The following is a 22,563-nucleotide window of genomic DNA, read 5'->3' as shown; positions in this document are numbered from 1 at the left end:
AGGGGAACCAGGGTGGTGCAGTTGGTTGAGCACCCAACTCTTAGTTTCGGCTCAGGTCGTGATCTCAGGGTCATGACATTGGCCCCTGTATGGGCTCCGTGCTCAGCAGGGAATCCTCTCTCCTTTCCCTCTGACCCTTACACTGTACTTTGTCTCTCTCTCCAATAAATAAATACATTTTTTAAAGAAAGAAAACACGTAGGCAGAGTTAGCAAACAGTGAGCAAAGAACGATGGCAGGCTATTCTGTGGGAGGCAGCAAGAGGCACGGTCACTTTAAAAGTCTGACTAGAGAGACAGCCACAAAGCCAGAGGTGGGCCACCTGATTGTTCAGGGACCAGGGCTTCTTGGATGTTTAGAGGCTCATGTTTTCCTGGCCAGTCCACCCAACAGCCTGCCCCCAGCCATCACTGGGGCTATTCGCCTCAGTTTCTGTGTCCTCAGGCCCCAGGGACACACATAGCCTGCTCTCTTTTCTGAGCCTCCAAAAAACCTGCCCCCCAAAAGTAGCTCCAAAGGCAGGCATTCCAGACAGGCACTCAGTGAGGTCTGGGAACACTGGTGCATTACCGACATGTGGGGCTGGAAAAACTTGTAGCAGAATGTCTCACAGTGCACTCTGTAGAAAGAAGCTCCTAGGTCCCACCTTGTTTCAGGGATCCCTTTCTTTCCAGATCTTCCTCCTATCCAGCTTGGAGCGCTGACTTCTCACCCTTCCCTTCCAGGTTGCCTGAAATTCAAAATCCCTTTTAAAGGACACCTGGGTGGCTCAGTGGTTGAATGCCTCCCTTTGGGCCTGGGCGTGATCCCGGAGTCCCAGGATCAAGTCCCATATCGGGCTCCCTGTGTGGAGCCTGCTTCTCCCTCTGCCTGTGTCTCTGCCTCTCTCTGTGTCTCTCATGAATAAATAAATAAAATCTTTAAAAAACACACACACACAAAAATCCCTTTTAAATAAAAGATGGGACAATTTATCTCCCATGAGTCTGGTCCCTCTGCCCCTGGTGGGGGTGGGGGGTAGGGTTAGAGGGGAGTTTGCCTTTTGTGGCAAACTAGGTCCCAAAGGAGCAGATCTCTCTCTCTCTCTCTCTCTCTCTCTCTCTCTCTCTCTCTCTCTCTCTCTCCCCCCTCTCTCTCTCTTAGAGAAGTTTTGCTTCCTCCTAGCCCAGGTGGTTCAAATTATTGCCTGTCTCTAAAAATAAGGTAATTCTTCTCATTAAAGAAACATTCTCATGTACCAATAGAAAAGAGATGGATCTCTAAGTGGTGAAGAGCTTTCAGAAGAGCAGGGTGAGCTGATCTGAAGCTCAGGCCCCAGCTTATGATTTAGGGACATAACTGGCTTCTGCATTCCTGCATCCTGGAGGTCGACGTCTAAAGGGCTGCAGAAGACCTGGCAAAAAGGAGCAGCGCTAGTAGCATGGAGACCCCTCCCCAGCAGGCAGGTTTTACACCTGCAAAGCTTCCTAGAGTGCTCAGAGCAACAGGAAGAAGCCTCAGGCCCCTCCCCTCTCCCACCACCTTCCTTCCCTGTCCTCCTCCTCCCACCCCACCCAACCCCCCAGCCCTGCTGCATCTCACTGGGCCTCTGGTGGCTCAACTCTCCCTGGCTTTGGTCTCTAAGAAGCAGGATTTTACAGACTGGGAAGCCAAGTGTAAGTAGGGGCCGTCCCAGAATGTCCAAGCTGCAAAGCTCCGTGAATGTTTTCAGCTGTAAGCTCAGTGCTAGGAGAAGGAAATGGGAGCAGGGAGATGGAGATGACTAAATCAAGGGCACATGGGGTGGGGGAGGGATTAGGGAAGTCTGGTCCCTGCTGGATGCAGAGTAGATCTCTGACCCCAGCATCGCCCTCTAGTCCTTGCTCCAGAGGGTGTGTGGCTGGGACCATCCTCCACGTGTTTCTCACTTACTGGGGCCTCAGTGTACAGATCCCCAGAGGCCACAACCCACCAGATTGCAACCACCATGCACTGGCGGCACCACATCCTGACCCTGCACATGTGGCCGCCAGCCAGCGTTTGCAAATTTCAGTTTACAGCTTTATTAGAGAATTGGGCCAACAAGCTTTTTTTCCTTTAATGAAATGGAATAGAATTAAATTTAAAATATCAGATATTACCACGTGTCACAAAGGTAAGTCCTGTCTCTTAACGCTTCTGTTTCAGTTACGGATCGATGATCTATATTTAAGTGTGTATGTACTGGGTCAGGCTGTACAACCCTGCACAAATGCTGGAAAGCCTTTGCATTGTAGCCATCTGACAAATCAGACACCCAATAAAAGCTTTCAAAAATGAGTATTTGCCAACCGAAAGGAGACACTGTGAGCCTGGGAGAAATCTACTCAAGTGCCATCACCGAAGCAAGAAAGGGATGGGGGCCAGACTCCCACTCCCACTACACTGAGCTGAGTTGCCCCTAAAACACTGTCCACCGCACAACTTGGTTTGATTCCTCTTGTTAGAGGATCAGTGTTCTCATCAGAGACACAGGCAGATGGAAGACCAAGGAAGTCAGAGGCAATGGAAGTGGAGAGCCTGCAACCAGCCCGTGTTCCACAACAGGATAGCAGCTGGCAGGGGAGCAGGCCCAAGTCAGGCAGAAGGAACTCGGGAGTCTTCTTGGTCCAGCAAGGTCTCCTGCCCAGGCTCAAGCAGGACCTCTGTGCAGCAGTGTTTGAGACCAGACTTCTGTTACAAGAAAGTGCCTTTGGGACTGATAGGGAAATGAGGTCCTGCTCTGAGCAGGTGCAACAGTGAGACCCCTCAAGGAGAGAGGGCAAAGCCTTGGAGTAGAGTCAATGGTGGGAACCCCAAGTGGGGACCGTGCAAGAGACACCTCATGGGGGTCACTGCCTCAAACACACTGAAGGAGGAATGTGTGGGGCAGGCTCCATGCCTCGCTCTTCTCCTTTTTTCCAAAATGCCCTGCCTGCCTCCAGGCCACCTCTCGGGTCAACAGCACGCATTTGAGCACCTGAGGGGATGCTCCTCTCCAAAGTGCATTACCGAGCCCTGTGGTTAATTTTTCAGTAGCTGCTTGCCTCGCTAATGGTCTAGGAAACCAACTGGGCCTCCCCTGCTGCCTAAGTGCCCAGGCCTCCCCCACCCCGGCCCTGATTGGGCAGGAAGCCTGGCGCTGCCCTGCAGCCAGGCTCACCACACCGCCACCGGCTCCCCTTTGTCCTCTACCAAGGACTTGAGCCTCTGCTGTGGGGCCTGGCATCATATTTTACCGGAAATTTTACCTAGTCCCTGCATGATAAGCCTGGGAGAGTGAAAAGTTGTGTCTTAATTTCACCTGGAGAACCAGTCACATTCGGAAGTAACGGCTGCGTGGGAAGAAATCCCAGGGCTCCCAGGTTGATGGGAAAAGGAAACTGGCTTCCCGGGTCTAGAGACTCTGCACTGTCACCAGTGCCATCAGGATGCCTGGCCCCTGACAGCTCTGGCTATTTCTTCTGCCGCCACCACACTGGCCTCAGTCGGGGTCACCATACTGTGACTGGCCAGGCCCCAGGCCAGAGACCAGGCTGGAGTATGTAGGTCTCCAAGCCTATTGTCCTGTGACCCCCAAAAGAGAGCACCCTTGGTTTCTTGGCTGCAATCATTATAGTATAAGTCCCTACCGCCATCTACCCAAAGGTACCTGTCCCACCCCTACCACTGTTTTTTTAAAGGGTTTCCCAGGAGACCACCTGCAAGGGCTCCCGACTAAGGCCCCTCCTCCAGTGTCTGGTCTTGCCACCATGTTGCAATGACCACATGAGGTGGCCATATGCCCACTTGTGCAGGTCTGGCTCTCTCCACAGAAACCTCTGATGCCTCCACTTGAGGGGGAACAGGATCCCCAATGGCCCACAGCATAACCAGGCCCAAGCATCCCTGGGCAAAATGCCCCACAAAGCTTGTAATTAACCCAAGTCCAGCCCTCTGGGCTCACACACACCTCGGTCTGACCGTGCCACTCCACTGGTCATGCCTGTGCCAACGTGATTCCCTGGAATGTAAGGGTGGATCAGGGTGAGGGGTGGGGTGTTGCAGCTCAAGCTGTGGGAACTCTGAGTTTTCAGGCCAATGCTCTCCAGGTCCAGAGGGGATCTCTGTGCCCAGTTCTGAGGCCGCCTCATTTCCCACCCGAGGGGAATGAGCAGCTACTAGAACATCCATGCTCTACAGCAAGAAACCTCCAGGGTGTGGTCTGGCCTGGACACTGGCTGACTTAAGAACAGTAAGTACCCAGGTAGCTGACGTAAACTTCAAGTACCCAACCTTAAAGGTAACTTTCAGGCCTCTGTGAGAACAGTTGCAGAGCACCTGCCACACCAGGCACTGCGTCTGGGAATGGACGAGTGCCCTGGGGCTTGCATGTTAAGTGGGCCTGGGTCCCGCTGCAGGGGTCGGGAGGGTCCACGCGGCCGCAAGCCCCCACAAACACACACAGCAGGGCATTTAGTTCTGGCGGTGGGGGTGCAGCACTGGAGCTGGCCGTCGTCGTGGGGAGAGGCATGGAGTCAGCATTGGGCTGGCTGAATTCTGTCCCTTCCTATGGAGCGAGGACACTGACCCAGACCAGGCCGTCTGTTCCTGGAACCTACGTCTCTGTGTCCCCTCAGTTCCCCCTGGTGTCTTCCTGCACAGTGGGGCCTGGGCATGGGGACAGCCGATCCCTGCTGGTCTCCTGCATACCCTGCAGAGCAGAGGGAAAGCGGTGGGCTGCTCCCTGTGAAGTCCTCAGGAGCCTTAGGCAAAGTCAGAAGTGACAAGGGCACCCCATCCCCCACCAGCCTCTATCCCAGGGCCCCCAGCCTAAGGCCAGCTGTATTTGCATTCTATTTACATAAATTTGCATAAGCACCACAAACGTGTATCTTGTAGCCAATTATTTCATTCAGGCGTCTCTGCATTCCAGGAAAGGGCACCAGGAGAGATGTGGCCCTGTGGGCTTCATGTCAAAAGGGCACCCAAAGTCCCTGCTCCATCCCCAGCCCCCCTCCCGCACAAAATGTCTCCGGTGGGCCTGCACCTTCCCTCCCCCATCACCTGCTGACCCTGAACCCTTCTCAGGAGCTACTGTCTCCTGCCTCTGGCTGTGGCCACCCGAAATTCCAGTTTCCTGGGGAAGGCTGAGCCTTGACACCTCCAATCCTCCCCTACTCTTCAGTGGCCCTAATTTAACCAATCAGGAATCTTAGATGTGGAGGGGACTTTTGGAATATCTGACACAGGGATGGTCAACTTGATCCCACCTACAGATAGTTAAGAGGGCAGCTGCTCTGGATAAGGGGAGGGGGGCATGGAGGCCCACCCTTGATCTAGGCCCTCACAAAGGCGTTTGTAACCCACTGCATTTCACCTCTGGGAAAATGGAGGTCTGACGAGAGGAAAGGTCTCAGCCAAGGTCACAGTGGCTGCAGCAGAGCAAGGACCAGAACCCAGGGGAGCTGGGATCCTCATGCACGCAGCAAGAGTGGAGAACATGCCCAGGAGGCTGCAGGCCTCACAGAGCAACTTCCAGAATCAGAGCAGCCAGATGGGCCTGGAGGAGAAGTAGAGAGACAGGGGTCCCATACTCCCTTCCACCCAGGGAGAATGAGGGTTTCTGGAACTTCAGGAAGACTGTGATCCTGAATGGGAGAATGCAGGAGAGACTGGGCCTGGCAGCCACCAAATCAGGCCCTCCAGCCCGGGGCCAGTCCAAAGGACAGAGCGCACCCAGGGTCCTAGGACTCTTTCCAACCCACCTTGTATACTGCTTCTAGATAGGGGTAGGTAGGGCCTGCAGGTGGCAGTCCCACTGTTGGCCTAGGCCTAGGGGATTGATTGTGGCAAAGGACAAGGAGCCAGGGGAATCTGAATGAGGGGAGGCAGGGGGTTAACATGAGTTCAAGTCTCATTGTACCATCTGCACTTCTGCTCTTGCTTCATCATCCCATTTCACAGAAATGTTGAGCTGAAAGGTGTAGGAGGCCCAGCAAGGCAGAAATTTGATGGTCAGCTCCATGGCCAAGTCTCTTGACTCCCAGACTAGGGTGCCATGGCACCCGCAGACCTCTGGGACAGGGGACAGGGGAGGGGTGGCGGGCATTCATTGCCCACTGGTCAGAGCAGAAAGAGTTTCCTAAGTGTTTCTCGGGGAAGGAGGACACAGGACAACAAAGAAGACTTTTCCAAGGGGGAAGACTTATGGAACTGGCTTTTCTCAGTGGTCTGTCTTCCTCCCCCTGAACCCTTTTCCTCTCAGATTGGCTGGCAGTATTTTAATGAACACCTACTAAGTGCCAGGCACTTCCTGGCAATTTGTCACTTAATTCTCACATTACCTGAGGCAGTATATTCTCTCAGATTATAGCTGAGGGGATCCAGGTTCTGTGGGGAGACCACAGCTGAACCCAGGTCAGTGTGTTTCTTTAGCCTATGGATGCCTCCAGAGCCCCAGCAGGGCCCCCTCCTCCTCCCGGGAGACCCCGTGCCCCGCTGACCGTGGCTCCTGGCCCTTGGCACAGATCACAGCTCTTGCACCATTATCCACCATAAGGTTATCCTTTTCTGCAGGGACCCTGCTTTTTGCACGCCACCAGGGCCCAGCAAACCTTTGAAGGTAGCTCTGAGGATGACAGCACACTGGCTGGCAGGTCGGTGAAACCGACCCTACTTCAGATACAAGCAGGCTCTTAGAGGCCTACCTGGCAGTCCACAGACCTGCTCCGGACAGGACGAGGCAAATCTCAAGTGAACAGAGTCGTGGGGCTGCCACTGACGTGGAGGCTGCGGACAGCCGGAACCTCACTAGGCTCGGCAGGCAGGCACTGTGAGGAGTGCTGGGGAGGGAACCCCGCTCCCCAGCTCGCGTCCCCTCTGGTCACACCACGCAGACTGCCTCTGTTCCTCCCTTGCATCACGCCGGCCCCAGTCCTTGGCACTAACGGGGGTCACAGGAGCCTTCCATTAGCGAGGCAACCCCAGCAGAAAGGCCTAGGAGCCAGGCAGGCCTGGTTCAAATCCCAGCTCTGCCACTTGCTCCGTGCATGAGGCCAAGCAGGTCACTTTCCCCATCTGAAAAATGGAGCTGATCCCATTTACCTGGCAGGGGCCAGGGAGGCTTGGGGGGGTGGGGGGGCTGATTTATTTTTTAATTTTTTTAAAGGTTTTATTTATTTATTCATGAGACCCACAGAGAGAGGCAGAGACACAGGCAGAGGAGGAAACAGACTCCTCGCAGGGAGCCCGATGCGGGACTCCATCCCGGGTCTCCAGGATCAGGCCCTGACCTGAAGGCAGATGCTCAACCACTGAGCCCCCCAGGCGTCCCAGGGGGCTGATTTAAATGTGGCACAGTGCTGGCCTCAAGGTGGGACCTTAACAAATGTCACTTCCCTTCCCCGACCCTTCCCTGAGAGCCAAGGCTCCCGGAACAGAACCAAGCAGGTTGAAACACATGGGGGGGGGGGGGGGGGGGGCCGGCAGGGCTTATCTCAGCTGCTGACCAGCCTGTTTGTAGACGTGCCTGAGGTCAGTGACCCCACCTCTGCCCTGCGGAACTGTGACTCCTCTGTCCCGGGGCCGCCTCAGCTGACTGTCTCCTCCGCCCACACCCTGCACCAAGTGAGCTGGGCACAGACCACCCGCCTGGGGACCCAGCAGAAGGAGCAGCGCATGCTGAGATGGCAGCGGAGGCCTCTGGTGAGCAGGATCCCTCCACCCCAGCCTGCGGAGAGTCCCCCGGCATGAAGGATAATACCTTGCACACCGGATCAGGTGAGACATGCAGATAGACATAGGGGAAGCTGGGAGGGGCAGGGTGTGAGCACCCCATCATGATTTCCCCCCTGGTTACCCCTAGCTGGTTGGATTTCCCTTCCTCCACAATGCCTGCTGGAGTGCAAGGGCATGTCCTTCTCCCTACCCCTCGGTCTTCTTAAAATTCCAGCAGAGGATATGCCACGACCCTGCTCTTGCCATGAAAGGGCGATGGCCGCCGAGGGGGAAGAGAGGATTGGCCACTGTCGCACACCGATGTTTCCTATTTAGTTTGCTTACACAATTGGCTTTTTCCAAAAGCAACTTAAGATAGCTTATAGTGAAAAGTTGAGCGACAACGCTAATTGTAAACCTGACACACATAAGATCACGGACTGGAGGGAAATAAAGTAGAACTTAAATATATTCAGGGAGGATAATATAGTCATGAATATGGGTCTGAGTATCCGAGTCACCACGGTAAGAAGAGAAATAAGGTTAGTTCCTGCAAAGGAGTAAGCACACTAACATTTTTCTTCTCAGAGCTCTGTAGAACAGGCATGGAGTGTCGTGAAGGACAGTGACTTCCTATTCATAAAAATTCAGATGCAGATCGAGTCAGGCTGTTTGGCTCATAAGAACCTCTGAGAAAGCAAAGGGTAGAGTGTTAAAATGCCACCCCAGTAGGGTGAGTGTAGTCCTGTACAGACTTCTGATCATCAGCCGTGGCCCAGGTGCTCAAGGAGTTGCTGGTTTCATTTGGACCTCAGACCAGTGCTTCTCGAACTAGAATGTGCACATTATTTCTTGTGGATTCTTGTTAACATGCACTTCTGATTCATTAAGGCTGGCTGGGGCAGGAGAGACTGCAATCCTAAACCACCCCCTGAGGCCATCACATGCACCACAGTTGGAGCAAGGTCCTGAAACCCAGACTTCTCTAGTTGTGTGCCTTTGCAAACTCCCCCAACTTAAAGACGATGTGATGCTACCATGGACCTACAGGGAAGACCTGCTTCTGGGCTCATTAAATGCTCCCTGGAGGTACTGGGCCAGCTTCCTACATTCTCATTGGCCACCGGTGGTCTAGTCACAAGCCGAGACACCGGATCTTACACAGAGTTAAGTACCTGCTATGTGCTAGTGAGCTCCCTTAGGGGAATGGTTGCTCCTGCCCACCCCATCCCCAGTCCCTTATCCACACCCACCTTTTAGCACTTGCCTTTAGAACCTTCTCCGCACTGTTGTGCTGGTCACGGTTAAATCTCCTGTGGATCCACAGTTCATTCCAATGAGCTCAGAGAGTTCTTCCTCTTGGGAGAGCTCATGTTTCTTTTCTTTCTCTCTCTCTCTTTTTTTTTTTAAGATTTTATTTATTTATTCATGAGATACACACACACAGGCAGAGGTGCAGGCAGAGGGCGAAGCAGGCTCCATGCAGGGAGCCCGATGTGGGACTGGAGCCCTAGACTCCAGGATTACGCCCTGAGCCGAAGGCAGGTGCTAAACCGCTGAGCCACCCAGAGATTCCTCAGAGTTTCAACAGAGGACTGAAAGAAGGGCAGCCTTATGCCAGAGTACCGAGCTCTGGGGTGCAGGGGGCCCAGTGCCCGCTTAGCCAAACCTTATCACATCATACAACACTGGTTCAAAATAAGGTGCCAAGTGGAGACAGAGTTTGCAACTCCAATCCCAGGCCCCAATCACACTTTTGCCAGCCTGCCTCCCCACTCGGTGGCTCGTCCCCACAGACCATTCCCACAGTCCGCTGCCACCTCAGCTCTGGGTGGTTCCGACAGGCTTTTACCCACGAGGTCACCACAGTGGCAGGGAAACTCCTCCATTTGCCGCACCAGGATCACCTGCGGGACTGCAGCCTCGTTACCGGTGCACCCTCCAGGGCCTCAGCAGCACTAGATCCAGGCGGCCTGGCTCCCAGCTGTCAGAGTGCATGGGCACATGGCTTCTCGTGGCCATCTCCTCATAGTCAATGAGGGTGTTTATTCTGGAAATGGATGTGTTCTGTCCTAGCCTATAAATGTCGGATCAATCCAAGAAACTGAGAGTGCACAACGGTTCCTCTCCTCTCTGGCCCAAGGAGGAGATGAACCTATATTTTCTTCCTGGATACTCTTGTCTTCTTCGCCAAAGGGCTAGCCTTGTCTCCAGAAAAAGGGGCAATCTCAGGAGGCTGACACCAGCGGCTCCATAAAGAGAATATTTGGCAACCCTAGGCCCAGACATCCAGCAGTGCATGCACCAGGCACATCCTCTGTCCCAGCACCACGCCAGCTCTGGGGCAGGCAAGGATAGCAGAGATGGTCAAGAGCCATGGGGGAAGCTTCCCGGAGAGGCTGAAGTTGGTGATGAAGGGTAAGAATGAGAGTGCGTTCACTCAACTGTGTGCCAGACACTGCTCTAGGCACTGAGAATACAGCAATGAATGAGACAGACCTAGGCCAAGGGGGACAGTCCTTGCCACAGGGGGGCTCACATTTCTGTGGGAGCGGACAGTTAATATGCAATAAACAGGAAAGTGGGTTTACGGCATGTTAGGAGAGAAACACTTCTAAAAAAACAGAAAAGAAATAGGACATGGTGCATGGATGAGGGATGAGGGATGATGGGGTGGGTCTCACAGAGATGATGGTATTCAGCAAGTACCTGAGGGAGGCTGGGAGGGCCACAGGGATGCCCAGGGTCCAGGCAGAGGGAACAGCAAGGACGGCCGGCCAGCTGGCCTGAGGACCCCGCCTAATCTCTTTGAGGGGAAGAGAGGAGGCCACCAGGGGAGAATGGCGGTGGGGTGGCATGCTGAGCAGAGAAGTAACACGATCTGCCAAATCTCTTAAAGGATGGTTCTCACTGCTCTGCCCTTGGCCTGATCAGACACGAGGCTGGCAAAGAGAAGGCACTGAGCCAATGTCAACACATCATCCTCTCCCCTAGATCAGGACGGGGCCCATCTGCTTCCAAAAGTTTGGCCCCCAGAGTATTCAGGAGACATTTTTTGAGCCCTCACCCCCACGAGACCCCTTGCCAGATAAGCTTCCACTCAAGGCACTCCCAATCCAGGGGGAGACAGACCAGCAAGCCACCGAGGCCAACAGAGCCGGTGGGCCTCTTGGACTTCAGCAGGGCATTCACCTGCCTACTTCCCTGTCCCCATGAGGGCTCCGATGTTCTCTTGCAGAAGTTCATGCTCCCTTTAGAATATTCTTCCCACTATAGTCTTTGGTCAGGTCAGCCTTCATCTCTCTTCAGTTCATGGGGAGCCCCACAGAGAGGCCCTCCAGGTCTCTATGGAAGGCTGCTGGATGCATCCAAGGGTCCTTCCAAGAATGCCACAAGATCTCTGAGTGCCTCCATTTTTCAAGCTCAGGCTCCTTGTGCTGCTTGCTGGCATGGCAGGAAGGAAGCTCAGAGATCACCATCAGCCAGAGACATTCAAAGAGCACCTAGTGTGTGTGTGTGTGTGTGTGTGCGCGCACACGCGTGTGTGAGAGAGTCGGTGGGGGGCGCCAAAGGGAGCTAGGAACTGGTTCTGTCTTCCTACAGTTTATAACCCACTGCAGCAGCAACCCACCATCCAAGGACAGGGACCAGGCATTGGGCCCCTTGCTCCTTGGCACCCAGAACGTTGTGTGGTATTCCCTGAGCATGGAATGGAAAAAGGACCCATGAGAACTGCCATGGGAACTCAGAGAGGGTGTTGCCCGTGGGGCAGGGTGGAGCTAAAGGAGGCAGAAGAGGATCTGGGCCTTGGGGACAGGCAGTGGAGAGCTGGGGACAGAGGGTATTCTAGGCAGGAGGAAACCTATGGAGGTGAGCAAGCACAGGTGCTCATGGGTGGATCCCCTGGTGGGGGGCAGGGGGAGTGGGGAGAAGAGGCCCTTCACAGCAGCAATCCCACCCCGCTGTTGTGCTCTTTGGGGTCCATTTAGTAGGGCCCAGTCCCCTGAGTCTGGCCTCAGGGCTCAGATAAACCTCCCTAGGGCTTATCTCCCCTGCCCAGTTAGGCTCCCTGGGGTAATCTGAAGCTCTTTATCGAGGGCTGCTGGAATATGCCCCCCAGGGCATTTTCTAGATGGAGTCCCAAGGGTCTGGGAACCCCCAGTCAGTCTCCCAGAAGATGAGGGACCTTAACACCAACAGCACCTCACCTAACCAGAGCCCCTACCTCCTCACCTGTAAAGGGAGGGGAATAACTCAGCACCTGTTGTGAGGCTGCATGTGAGAAAGGGCTTCAGATGGGCATACACCCCTCTAGAGAGACACCCCAAACATGCTCACCTTAGAGCCACCTCACTGCTGTGCTGTGATGCCATCCACATGGGGGTGGGGGGCAGCAGTCAGTGTTGGGGGCCACCTTTCCCGGGGGCAGGGTAGTGTCTGGGGGCCTAGGAGGCCTACACAGGAAGGCGACCTCCAACGTCCTCAGCAGTTCCTCCCAAGGGCTCCCCACCAGCTTCCAGGCCTTGGAACCTGAGGCTCTGGGCAGGGACCAAAGGTCCTCCCTGTGCGTGGACAAGGGACAGCAGAGGACCAGGACCACACTGCCTGGATGCTGCCTCGTGTCGCCCCCACTTCCGCGGCAGGAAAAGAAAGAAGCCGTTTTCAGCCTGACAGCTTGGCCTCTTACCACCTGTGCACGTGTCGCCGCCACTTAGCCTCGGTCATAAAATGGCAGCGGATCTGGGGTGTCCCTCGGATGAAGGAAGTCACCGGCCTGCACGCCCTCGTCCCGGCTCGGTGGCGGCCCCGGAGCCCGCACGCTGGGGCGGGGCGCGGCGGGGCGGGGCGGGGCGGGGAGGAGCCGACACCGGTCGGGACGTGGGCGGGCGCGCTCGGAGCGTGGGCGGGGGGCGCTGCGGCTCCCCGATTGCGCGGGGGCGGGGGGTGCGGGCGGGCGGCCACGTGCCCGCAGGGCGGTCCCCGCGGGCGGGGCGGGGCGGGGCGCGGCGGGAGGAGGGGCCTGCGGCCCTGCGACCGCCTCCAGCGCGGACCTGCCGCCGCCGCGGCTCCGAGCTGCGGGCCGCCTCGGTGAGTGACCCCCAACCCGGCCGCCGCCCGCCGCGCCCCGCCCGGACCCCGCGCCCCGCGGCCGCAGCCGCCCGGACCGCGGGGGCCGAGCCACGTGCTCCCGGCTCCCCCGGCCCCCGGCTCCCCCCGGCACCCCCGGCTCCCCGGCCCCCGGCTCCCCGCTCCCCCGGCTCCCCGGCCCCCGGCTCCCCGGCCCCCCGACCCCGCGCCCGCCTGCCCCGGGGACGCCGGCCGCGTGCGCCGAGGGGAGGCCGGGCCCGGGGCCGCGCGGGGCGGGGCGGGCGGGGGCGGGACCTGCCGGTCAGGCCTCCCCGAGCCTCGCAGCCCCCGCCGGGCGGGCCGGGCCGGGCCGGGGGCGCCGACCTTGAGCGCAGGAGGCCGGGCCGACCCCTGCCCGCCACTGCCACTGCCACTGCCACTGCCACTGCCACTGCCACTGCCCGCCGAGCTGTTGCCTTAACCCTCTTGACCGTTTTCCCCGAACTCTGGGGCAGGCCGCCCACAGGGGTGCGGTTGGAACTTTGGGCGCTCTGGGTGGAGGAAGGGGAAGGTACTAATGTCCTCCGGGGGCCAAGGGGCCACAACCGGGGAGGAAATGCGGGCCCGTCCTGCTGGAGCCCTGACGGAGGTCACCCAAAGGCCTCCCAGGTGTCCAGGGCCGCGTCTGAAACAGGCTCTAGAAGTGGGGCTCTGGAAGTAGCCCCAGGGAAGTATTTCTGTCCATCAGAGCGCCGTGATGATATAATTAATAGCAGACATTTATTGTGCACTTATCTGTGCCAGGCAGCTTGCTTTGCACACACTGCCCTGGTTAACCCTCAGGGCAGGAAGGAACGGCTGTCATCTCGTGACAGATGGGGAAACTGAGCCTCAGAAAGCATGGGTAGTTGGCAAAGATACACAAGTAGCAAGTTGCAGAAATAGGGATTTGTATCCAGATTTATCCGACTCGGGAGCCCAGAGGAGCCAGCTGATGGGACAGAAAGGACATGTTCTCAGAGGTGGCAGCCTAGAGAATGCAGTGTTGGGGGCCAGGATATCCACAGGACCAAAGGGTCTCACGTGGGTGTGCCCCTTCAGTCACCTGCATGGCTTGTTAAAAGTAGAGATGCCTTTAAAGCCTACCCGTGGCTGACTGAATCTGAGTCTGCGTGAACCCCCGCCCAACACCCAGCCAGGAGGGCTGGAGGACTAAGCCTGTGTCTGTCCATCCTGGCATACGGGGATGGGGGGAGGGGTGGGAGGGGCAGCTTGGAGCAGGTGTTTGATCATGGTCTGATGGAGAAATGACCTACCTTAGTAGGGCAGGGGGCACCACTGGGTACAAAAGGTTTCCTGAAGGAGGCCTTGAATGATGGGCAGGTGGCCTCCGCCAGGCAACCTAAGAGGAAGGCCTGGAGTCGGCATGGGGTGACGCTGGCCTCAGAGCCCACAGGGAGCTCAGCCCAGGCCACCTGTTCACTATCAGGGAGTTCAGCCCAGGCCACCTGTTCACTAGAGGGTCAGACAGCTGGTCCCAAGCCTGCTGAGTTCCCCAGGACCTGTGGTCACTCTGGGACCACAGGTGTGCCCCCTCCAGCCTAGAGATGCCAAACAGGTAAATTACTCTCCAGCTCATGTCTCCTGTCCTTGCCCCATGGCCCTTCCCTCCTTGCGCTCATCAGAGTATTGGGCAGGGCTCCAGATAGTAAAAAGTGAGAGTTAGGGACTCTAGTGCAAAGCCGCATACCCGAGCAATGGAGCTGCCTGACTGTAGGTGAGAGCCCCCGGCTTTGCAGTCAGATGCAACCAAGTGGAATCTCAGCTTTTACCATGTGACCTTGACCAAGTCCTCAACTCTCGCACTTGCTTCTTCATCTGTAAAACCTTGCTAAGGACGCTGCACCTGATATCTCTATCAAACAGTGACAGTAATGCCTGCCTGGGGAATTAGCTGTGTGAAGTGCTGAGTTTTAAGAGTGCAATAAATTAAATATCAGAGCCCTCTCTCTTCCCCCAGGATTTGAACATTAATCAGCTGGGGACCTTCTAGGTTCATTGCTCTTCTAGTCCAAGCTCCTCAGTTCCCTAGAGAAGGTAGGTAGCTAAGGCCCAGGGAGTGGCTTCCACTGCCCTCTTCTCTGTTGCAGAGCTGGCCATGGGCCCAGGCCTCGAGGCTCCCTGCTTGTTGTCCTGGCCAGTGCCTTCCAGACTGGGAGAAAAGTCTGTGCTCCTGCTTTATTCCCTGGCCAGTCTGCAAAAAACACCTCAGGGGCCGGAGTGATTTTCAGGCATGTTGGGACAGGCCAGGGAAGCAGGTTATGCAGTGATGTCCAGGCTCCCTGAGGCTGGATCTACCCCTTCCTGCCCTCCCCACCAGTATAGTGGCCACGACTTCCTTGGCTGGACATTCCAAGCTGGGCCTCAAATGGGCGCCCCATGAAATTGCTTTCTAGCATCTGGACTGAGAATGGGCCTCTCAATTTAAAACAAGGAAGCTTGCCTTTATAAGCAGTTATTAAAACTTAAGATCAAGCTGGTTCTTTCCCTCCCTCCTAGGGGCTGGAGGGGTGTGTGCCTCTTTTTCTACTCATATTCTGACGTTGCCAGCCCAGTCCCAATCCAGGGGGCTGTGGAAATTATAGGACTTGGAGAGAGGAATGAAGGGGTGGGGATAGGCCACTCTAATGTGGTTTTCAAACATTCGACTACAGAATTCTCTTTTTCTCTCTCTGTCCTCTGCAGCTGGGCCTACCAGCTGTCTAACCTACCCAGACCTCTGCACATCAGCCCTTCACATCCTTGGCATGCCACAGGCACCTCATGGATCACACCTGATATGACAGTTATCGTCCCTGAACGTTTAGTTCCCCACATGCCAGGCCCTGGGCTGAGCACGTTAAGCCTGTGAGCACATCTGAAACTTCAACCCCCTTAGGAGGTAGATAATATTGTTCTCCCAACCATAGGACTTTTCCAAGTAAACATGAGGCTTCAATCCATTCTTCCCACCAAACTGGAGGCTCCTAACCACTAACTCCAAACGCTTGTCCAAATTCTGCCTCATTTACTCATTCAACAAACATCTAGGGAACATCAGTCAGGCGCCAAGTACTCAAGACCGAGTCCCACTGCTGGTGGGATGAGGGTCCATTGTCATTTTTTGAAAATTATTTTATTTATTTATTCATGAGAGACACAGAGAGAGAAAGACAGAGAGAGAGAGAGAGAGAGAGAGGGGCAGAGACCCAGGCAGAGGGAGAAGCAGGATCCATGCAGGGAGCCCGACATGAGACTCGATCCCAGAGCTCCAGGATCACGCCCTGGTGGAAGGCTGCGCTAAACCGCTGAGCCACCCAGGCTGCCCTCCATTGTCATTTTTAAGCTTGTGCAAACCCACAGCCTCCACTCACTTCTGAAGAGAAGTAAGGGAATTCAGCAGCACTGAGGCCCAGGTTCCTCAGCTAGTGGGAGCCAGGGCAGGTGTGTGCATGCGTGGGGCTGTCAGGGCGGGATCGATGACTGCTGATATCAGGGATATCAGGGTTGTGGCCTGCATTGTCACTTCATCCCAGGGCAGAAGGTTTCCCTCCCCCTCAGATGTGGACCGCAGTCGCCTGGGAATTACTGGCACCAGCTCTTCCCAATCAGCCTGTCCTCATAACTCACCACAGTCCCTTGGCAGAAAGTGCAACAGGTGGGCGCTAATTGTCCTGCAACCAGGCAGTAACTTCCTACCTCCCACTTCCGCCTAATGCGAGCCAGGTGGGATGTAAGCAAACAATTCTTAAGCCTTCCAGAGCTATCAGATTAGGAGATGAAACTGGAGAAGCTACAGGCCCCAGATGATAAACTCATTCACAGGTAAACATAAAGGAATTTGCAGGCCATCTCGGTGCCCTGGGGGACAGCAGGTCTCCCAAAGCCCATGTGCTGGGCTTTGTGCTGGGTGACCCTTCCTGTTACTATAACATCCGCTGTTTGTCCTAAGGCTGTCAGGCTGTGAGGAGGGTGGGCTCGGGAGGTGCCAACATGCCCAGCAGTAGTGCTGAGGGTCCCGCTAAAGGTGAATCATTCAGGACACACGGTGGGGGGGTGGGTGTTGGCTGTGACATGGGCCCTACAGGTGGGGTCTGTGTGAAGATAGGGTGACCTGCTACATCGCCAGGGTAGGCTTTTTGGGATCCAAGGGGCCTGTGCTGGGGCAGGGTGACCAGCGAGCTCTGTGCATGGGACACTGGGGCAGGGAGGGGGAGCCAGTGACCACTGTCCAGTGAATCAGCCACGACCTGGGCGTGGGACCGAGCAGCTAAAAGAGGTGGGCCAAAGCCCCTTGTGGTTGGTCCGTGCAGATGGCTTCAGGCTGGCCAGAAATAAAGTGGTGCCTGGAGCTGGAAGGAAAGGGAAAGGGCCTGTGCCGGGTGGGGCAGCCAAGGATTGTGTTGGGGGTTGGGGACTTCTGTCCAGGAAAGCCCTGCCCTCCCGGTGTTCCTGGATTGGAGGGCTGACAATGCTCTGTTGTGTGTTGCCTGTTGGACCTGTTTGTCTTCCTCTAACCTTTGCTACAGTTCTTCTTGAATGTTCTGATCTAGCATGGCTGTGTGTGGTGAAGGTAGAGGGGGAGCTCAGGGCACAGCCGAGGGCCCATTGAAAACCCCAGGAAACCGGGAATCATAGCCGACCTGGACCCCTCTCGGATCCATGGGCGTACTCTTGTCAGCTCACACCTGGAGGGTTTGCATTCTTACAGAAGGTGAGGTCCTCACAGTACAGCTTCTTCAAGGGGATGGGAGACTGCCCAGAAGCTTTGATAGGGACAGAGAATGCTGAGCCCACCCCAGCTACTGAATGGAGGGCTCTGGCTGCCTGGAAACCTGGGGTCTGAACTCCCCCATAATCCCGTGTTCGCTACCGTTTGAGAGCACTGCCTGAGCCCCCATGGGCCCAACAGGCACCTGCGGCCTCACGGTGAGCAGAGTACCATGAGCAGGGCCTTGTGGATGCAGAGGGGTGGGGGGCACCAGGTCCCTGCCCTCAGTGAGCTTGCAGTCTCATTGGGAAGCTGAGGGACAATGTAAGGTACCACCAGGCAGCAGAGGAAGAAGATTCCAGGACATCATGCAGTGGGTGGCTCACAGCAAAGCACAGGAAATGTGTGAACCAAAGCAGTCCGATGATGCGGTTTGGGGGGGCTTTCACGTTCACCATTTAGCTGAATCACAGAGAAGGACAGGAATCCGTGCAAGGTCACACTGCTGGGGTGCTGCCAAGGTGTGACAAACAGCAGCCAAGGTGAACTTGGTCCCAGGAGAAATGGTTGCGAGGCTCTGGGGGCTGGGAGGTGTCTTCAGGGCCCGAGGAAGGGATTTGGCTGGCCAGGGGGATGTCAAGAGGGATAAGCATTGGCAAGTGGGGAGTGGCAGGGAATGGAAAGAGGGGAGTGGGAGCTGAGTGGAGGGGAGGTCGGTCTGCGTGCTCACCTCTGCTGGACTCGGGAGATTCGAGAATACCCTTGCCCACAGGAGGTTTCTCTCTGGCAGAAGAGACAAGACACCATGCTGTGGTCTGACCGCAGCACAGGCTCTGTTCTGCTGCTTGCAACTTTGGAACAACCTGCCGAGCCTGGAGGTGTGTATTCTGGTTATGAGAATGAACAGGGTTACTCAAAACTACCATTTTCCAAAACCATCAGTGTGCAAACACGTGGAAAGCAGTTGAATATACTTGTTCTAAGACGGGACTTGGCATAATTAACTTCAACGATGAAAAAAACCTCCAAACCTCTGGCCTCCCTTTGTGTTGCCTCCAGGGTCACTAGGAGAGCCATGGGCAGCAGGCAGGCGCATGCCCATCCATGCTTTGCCCGTGTGACAGTGCTGCCTTCTGCCTGTGGGTCCTTCTGTCTGTCTGTCTCCCCTACTATGGGCACCGACTAGCAAAAAAGATGACCATGAAGCCTTTGTTGGCACAAAAATGCTGAGAAAGTGATCCCTAAGCCAATGACAGCCACACTGATGGCAGTAAATCACCCCCAGAGCGGTTGATAAATTGCCACTTTCTGCAGCCATTATGTTTGGCTTCGTAACCCGAAGAGTAAACACCCCCCCCATACCGCCCCCCACACACACACACACAGGGAGGCAGCCTCCACCCTGCACTGGATGACATTTACTCACTTTATGCATCCTGGGTTTTGCTGGCTATCCTACCTCAGTTCCTGTGGCAGAGACACTTGAGTCTGAGCCACTAATTATCACCAGTGACGTTTCCTTCCCAAACAGGAAGTATCAGTCAGAAGTGCTCTCTCGCAGTGCACTCTGCAACCGAGCATCAGCCACCACTCCCGGTCCGGGAGCTGGTCCCTGTGGCCAGGAGCTGGAGCGTAGGCTGAGGGGGCAGCAGCCCAGCTGTCTGAGCCCGGCGGGTCCCCCGCCTTTGAGGGTCAGCTTGAGGCCTGACTTCAAAGACAAAGTCAGGCTGCCCACACATCAGAGGAGGATCCGAGCAAGAAGCAGTGGCCGGGATCACAGTGGGGCTGGCAAGGGACCTCATGCTTCAAACACTGGCATTGGCCTGATGTCGCAGCAGCCCTGCCATTGGTAAGTCTGGTTAGGGCACACAGATCCACCGTGGCATGGGTGGTGTGTGGGCTTCCTCCTTCCGTGCTTCCAACCCCAGGCCTGCCTCCGTGTGCACCCCAGCATCCCGGGGAGTCCAAAGAACCAGAGCTTTGTGGCCTCAGGGCAGGCACCCCTTATTTGGAACTGGCAGCAAAGGGCGCAGTGTGATGGAGCTCTTGCCAAAGGAAAGTGGGAAATGTTATCATCTGTACATTAAGTCAGGAACCTTTTTCAAAGTAAAGGGTTTAAGGATTTATCACACACGGTGCCTTTGGTTAGTGAGAGCAATGGTTTTGTGGGTTCTGGTGTATTTAAAAAAAAAAGATGTTAATGTTTATGATGCAGGTCTGTGGAAGGCTAGCCCATTGGGAATTATAAATTTTACTTCTTGGTCACCATTTCTGGGTTGGTTTAGCTCAGAACTGCTGCTATAAGTAATCAAACCGGATTTTTCTAGAATGATTAAAAAATCTAGATGTTTGTAAAAAGTCCTATAAATTATTCTCATTCACTTCTATTTTGCAAAGTGGCATAATGATAAACCTCTCTTTGCTGTCACACTAAGCTGGCACATATGTATACTTGTGTGTGGACCGGCTTGTGTGTGTTGTTTGTGTGTGTGTGCACGAGCTTTTTGTATTCTCTTTTGTAGGAATTCTCAGCCTTTCTTTTAAAGATATAATGATTTTTTTATGATGTCTAAATAACGATTCCAGGCAGTATTACAAGAAATATAGCAGTAAAATGTTTGTAAGAGTCCATCAGAAAGGAAGAAATGCCCACAGAGAAAATAGAAACGCACCAATTAAGATGTGTGTGGCTCTAACCCAGCTTTTAAACCTGGCGTCCTCTATCCTGTCCCCCCTCAGGTCAGCTGTGAGGGATCAGAGGGGGTGCCTGGACTCAGGTGGAAACTTCTTACCACCTCGCCTGGAGAGAAAGAGAGGGAGGGCCTGGGACCTGTGCTGCCATTGTTTGGAATCTAGGATAGAGGGCGGCCCCGGATTTGCAGAAACAGCTGAGAATGAGAGGCTGGAAAGTCTGAGTTTGGGCAGCTCAGCAGGGCAGAGAGAGAGCCGGGTGGAAGGGAGCAGACCACCCCAGAGCCCCATGCAGACCAGGTGACTGGCTCTTACTCATACCCACAGCAATGAGCTGCCCGCCCTCACTACCCTGGAGGCGGCTGGAATGCTGGACCTGGATGGGACTAGGGTGAGAGCCAACTTTGGGACCTTACGGGAATCCTCACTGGACCTGTTTTCTTGTCCATAAAGTGGAAGTAATCATAAGCCTGAGCGTGCAAGTCCACGGTCAGGATCTTTCCACAGTGTGAGCCTGGCCACACCTCCCAGTGACTGCTCTTCGTTTGGCTCCTGATGATTGCAGATGTGCCCTGTGCCAGGCTCTGGCTCGGTGGTGTGATGTGACTGCTCAGCTGCCCCTGTAGGAGTGAGTGGACCTCGCAGCCCTGGGGAGGCCCAGAATTTCTACATGATGTGGCTTTAGGGGCAGTCATGTGGAGGGAAGGGGGAACTAGGAGACTTCCCTTCAGCTGCTTCTCTTTGCATAGCAAGCAGCCAGCTTTTTACTTAGATTGTTTCACATTCATACAATGAGAAAGGTTTTACAGAAGCTGTTATTCATTTTACCTGGCTGGGAAATGTGAATTATTTATATCAAAGGGGATTAGTTTTAATGTCAACATTAGCAGCACATGGGGCAGGGTGGTGGTGAGAGGGTCAGGGACCTCCCCACTGTCCACCCCTTGGACCTCTCATGGACAGTGCCCACCTTTGTTCGCTGGTCCTATCCTGGTACCTGTGCTGCAGAGAGCCAAGAGGACCAGAGGAGGGATTGATTCTGTCTGGAAGAGGAGGTACTGTGAGGGCTTCACAGAAAAGGTAGCCTTTCTGCTGCACCTTGAATTTTGTCATTTGAGGGGAAGGGCCTTTCTAGGCAAACAGATTGAATCCATGACTGGGGCAGAGACAAAGCATGCAGTCTGAGTCAGGTGACCACAGCTGGGCCTCACCTGCCCCTGGACACCCCTCCCAGCCTCCTGGAGCCCGGGCAGACCATTTTGAATGATTGTCTGCCACCCTCCCTGTACCCACTCTGCCTCAGGCTCAGGAGCCCGCGGGCCCTAGAGCCATTGACCCAGCATCCCTGAAGCCCTCTTCTGGGCACCCACATACCAGGCTGTACCCCGATAGGCCTCACATCTGATGTTTGATTTTCCACTTTGGCCAGGGCTGCATGAGTCTATTTGTGTTTTTCTGTTTATTTTCAACATTTAAACTCCTCTGTGCATAAGTCTTCTACGTGATTAAGTTTAGCAAATAGTGAAATGCCTGGCCAGGTCTAACAACATGATCAGGCTGTGGAAGGGACTAGAGAGTCCTGGTAGTATTTAATCACCACTGGGTACAGGAGGGCCCCTAAGGTTCCATGGAGAACAGCCAGGACTCCTAAGTATGCTCTGCCCTTAGGCATAGAAACTAGCAGGTAGGTTACTCAAGCCTCAAACATTAATTGATTGGGTACCTAGTTGGTGCCAGGCCCCAGGCTAGGTGCTAGACACCTAGAAATGAGTATGAAGAAGCCCCTATGAACAGAAAAGCAAATCAGCATGTGCAGTCAATGGTAACATGCCAAATGCAAAGTGAGGCCCAGAATGCGAGATCCTCTCTGTTTTAAGGGTCTAAGCAGAAATCAGGAGGGCTCCCAGGGCTGCCTGGACCAGCCTTTGAGCTCTCAGGGATTCTTGTAAAAGTCAGAGATCTGCATGGAGCCAGCCCCTGGTGGGTAGGTGGGTGGGTGGGAAGTAATTGCACGATCCTACCCACACAAGCATTTGGAGAGTGGAGGCTGACTTTCAGTGTCCTTGGGAGCCCAAAGGGTCCAGGGAGGCCTCTCAGAAGCTTCTTTGAAAAAGTGGCCCATCAACTGGGCAAAGCCGGGGAAGCATGCATCCCCAAGCAGGCCCAGGAACCCTGCCAGTGAGGTAGGCTGAGTTCCTTGGCAAAAGCCCCTGGAGCAGCCCTCGTTTGTCTTGGCTGCTTCTGCTGCTTTCCCTGCCCCCACACCTCCTTCTGCCTAGGAATAAGGGGGCTCTGATCCCTTATGCTGCAAACCTACACCATGGCTAGGGGAGGGGGTCAGGGGCAGCCACAGCCCACAA

At 55.1% G+C, this 22,563-nt stretch overlaps 1 protein-coding gene and 1 long non-coding RNA gene across 4 annotated transcripts in view; one reads left to right on the top strand and one right to left on the bottom strand.

Moving 5' to 3' along the window:
- Positions 1-8,146: 8,146 nt before the first annotated feature.
- LOC111091151 lies at positions 8,147-12,520 on the bottom strand. The gene is made up of 2 exons (XR_005374083.1): positions 8,949-12,520; positions 8,147-8,384 (listed from the first exon to the last, which is right to left on the bottom strand). It is a non-coding gene; the product is annotated as an uncharacterized LOC111091151 (long non-coding RNA).
- Positions 12,521-12,703: 183 nt separating this feature from the next.
- Positions 12,704-22,563, top strand: part of STEAP3 (STEAP3 metalloreductase) — a 44,599-nt gene continuing 34,739 nt past the window's right edge. Inside the window, exons 1-3 of one of the 3 annotated variants that reach the window (XM_038564975.1) lie at positions 17,355-17,515; positions 18,303-18,390; positions 19,044-19,361. The gene's annotated coding sequence lies outside the window, so the exon portion shown is untranslated. Of the gene's footprint in view, positions 12,784-17,354; positions 17,516-18,284; positions 18,391-19,043; positions 19,362-22,563 lie in introns of those variants that run through there. The other 2 variants (XM_038564976.1, XM_038564974.1) reach the window with 2 other exon arrangements.

Source organism: Canis lupus, chromosome 19, assembly GCF_011100685.1.
Source record: "Canis lupus familiaris isolate Mischka breed German Shepherd chromosome 19, alternate assembly UU_Cfam_GSD_1.0, whole genome shotgun sequence".
Taxonomy (NCBI): Eukaryota; Metazoa; Chordata; class Mammalia; order Carnivora; family Canidae; genus Canis; species Canis lupus.
Note: the sequence above shows the minus strand (reverse complement) of the source record. Positions and strands in the feature narration are given on the sequence as shown.